Source organism: Megascapheus bottae, unplaced genomic scaffold (assembly GCF_031878675.1).
Source record: "Megascapheus bottae isolate mThoBot1 unplaced genomic scaffold, mThoBot2.hap1 HAP1_SCAFFOLD_112, whole genome shotgun sequence".
NCBI classification, from domain to species: domain Eukaryota; kingdom Metazoa; phylum Chordata; class Mammalia; order Rodentia; family Geomyidae; genus Megascapheus; species Megascapheus bottae.
The window spans coordinates 247,540-250,493 of NW_028327430.1; the positions used below are offsets into that span (position 1 = coordinate 247,540).

Genomic DNA, 2,954 nt, shown 5'->3' on the forward strand with positions numbered 1-2,954 from the left:
CAAGTACGGTTGGTCAAGCTGTGGATTGGGGAGGGGCTCCTGAGGGGCCTGTTGCTGTGGTCATCAGAGTAGAGGGAGCATGAAATCTATGGGTGGGGCTTTGGGGATTTAGGACTCGGTTGATTCCCACGGGTACTGCTATTGGCTTGGTTATGTGCTTAATAGTAAAAGTTAAGAGTGGGGTTCCTTCCCAAACGATACATCCTAAGCCCCCAAGTTTTACAGTGGCCCAGTCTGCTTGTTTCCCTTGCTGGGTGAAAGTCACTCGAAAAGGGTTACATTTTCCAGAACAATCTTCACTTGGCTCCCCTTTCTTAACCATAATCAAGTCCCCTTTAACTGGGGGGTCCCACCATATATGTCCAGTCGACTCACACCCCCAGCTAACACAGTATGCATCTCCTGTTCCTCCACATTTTTGAATCTGACTTGGGGATCGGGAGTGGGCTGGACAGACATAGAAGTGGCGAGCTTGGTTCCTGTCCAAGGGGTTCCAAAGTTCTCCTGCCAGAACACATAGATCTCCGCACAAGTCCAGGAACCAGGAGTCCTTGGGGTAGTGGAGTGAAGTGCTGGAATTTGCGAAGACTCCCGTTTCCGCATTGATGACTAGCCAGGTCTTCTTCCAAGGGAGATATGGGTTACCATTAACTAGACAAAGGAAAAGAGTTAGAAGGCTTGTGAGTGGCGGCATATCTTAAGCTTTAAAGGATTGGAGAGGTGTCTTCTGGCCTTCCAGTTATCTCCACAATAATCTTCCTTCAGGGCAAAGGGATCTGCTGGTCTGGCATGTGAGTAATGGATCCAGGCAGTGACTCCATCTACTTTGAGAGCGGTGGGGGTCATCAGTAGCACCACGTAGGGCCCTTTCCAGCGTGGTTCCAGAGTTTTAGAGTTATGTCTCCGAATAAACACCCAGTAACCTGGTCTGAACAAATAGGGGGTAGGGACAGAAGCAGAATCATAAAGGGCTTTGAGTTGGGGCCATACATTCTTATGCACAAGCTGCAAGTAGTCAAGCTTACTCAGAAAATCAACATCATCTAGGTCAGTCAATAAATCGGTTTGAAGACTTGCAACGATGGCTGGGCGATATCCATACATTATTTCAAAGGGAGTAAAGCCTAGCTGATATGGAGAGTTCCTTACTCTAAATAGGGTGAAAGGAAGAAGTGACACCCAGTCTGCGCCAGTCTCTAAGGCCAAATTGGTTAAGGTCTCTTTTAGGGTCCGATTCATCCTTTCCACTTGTCCTGAACTCTGGGGTCTATAAGCACAATGCAATTTCCAATCTGTCCCCCGTGCAGAGGCTATTCCCTGACTTACTTTAGAGACAAAGGCCGGTCCGTTGTCTGACCCAATAGTGGATGGGAAGCCATACCTAGGTAAGAGTTCTTCCAGAATCTTCTTAGGTACAACAGTTGCAGTCTCATGCTTTGTGGGGTATGCCTCGACCCATCCTGAAAAGGTATCTACAAAGACTGGCAAATATTTGTATCCAAATTTTCCTGGCTTAATTTCTGTAAAGTCTACTTCCCAATATGCACCTGGCCTGTCCCCTCAAAGGCAGGCTCTTTTTGATAACGGTTGATTAGGAGCATTAGTCATTTGACAAGCCTTACAATTTTTAACAATGTCCTCAATGAGTTGATTCCCTTGTCTAATTTTTACTTGAGAGCATTGAAGCAAGTCCTGCATTCTTTGGGTTCCTATGTGAGAAACTCGGTGGATCTTTTTAAGAACTCCTTTATCCAGTTCTTATGGCAAAATGAGCTTTCCCTCACAAGTCTTCCACCAGTCTTTGTTTCCTTCTCTATCCTGGGGTTGATGGGCCATGGGAATTTTTGCTATCCATTCCAAGTCTTCTTGGGAGTATTGGGGCACAGGAAGTAATGTTCGTGGCCCTGGGTCTACTAAAGTCAATACATCCGTGTTAGGTTTGAGGGTTGCTTCCTTGGCAGCTAATTCAGCCAGACTGTTTCCTTTAGTCACTGTGTCAACTTCCCTTTGGTGACCAGGGCAGTGCATAATAGCAATCTTTGTGGGTCCCCATAGGGCCTGAATGAGACTCACAATTTCATATTTGTTTTTGATAGCTTTCCCTTCTGCTGTCAGCAGCTCCCTCTCTTGGCATATAGCTCCATGGACATGCACGGTGGCAAAAGCATATCGGCTGTCCGTGTAGATATTTAGTATTTTTCCTCTTCCCATCTACAAAGCCTTTGTTAGTGCCACTAATTCTGCTCTCTGTGCAGATTTCCCACCCACACTATCTCAGTATCTGTTGTGACCACCGAGCCTACATACCTCTTTCGGTCTTGAATGAAGCTACCACCATCTGTAAACCGGGTGTGGTCAGTATGTTGCAATGGTGAATCCAGCAGGTCTGGCCTGAGGCTGTGTGCTTAGGCCAAAATCTTCTCACAGTCATGCAGAGGTGCTTCCAAGTCTGGATCTGGTAGCAGAGTAGCTGGGTTCAAGGCTGTGGGTACGCAAAAGCTGATTCGCGTGGGGTTAAGTAGCAGAGTCTGGTAATGGACCATGCGGGCATTGCTCATCCACCGGTCAGGTGGCTGTTTTTGCACTCCCTCCAGAGCATGCGGAGTGGCCACAGTTAGGTTTTGTCCCAGAGTCAGCGTCCTTTACTAAGAGGGCTACTGCAGCTATTATCCTTAAGCATGGGGGCCACCCAGCAGCAACAGGGTCCAATTTCTTTGATAGGTAGGCTACCGGCGTTTCCAAGGTCCAATTGGCTGAGTGAGCACCCCTTTTGCTATCCCTTTATTTTCTGCCACGAACAGCGTGAAAGGTTTGTTTACATCAGGTAAGCCCAAGGTGGGGGCCTCCAAGAGGCTTCTTTTGATTGCCTCGAAAGCTTTCTGCATCTGTTCAGTCCAATTGAATACAGGGGAGTTTTTGGAGGCCTCATAGAGAGGTTTGGCCATTTCAGCGAA

The 2,954-nt window shown here is 47.4% G+C and overlaps 1 pseudogene; it reads right to left on the reverse strand.

Annotated features, from left to right (window-relative positions):
* Positions 1-669: 669 nt before the first annotated feature.
* On the reverse strand, positions 670-1,836 carry LOC150039867 (uncharacterized; annotated as a pseudogene).
* Between the last annotated feature and the right edge of the window lie 1,118 nt (positions 1,837-2,954).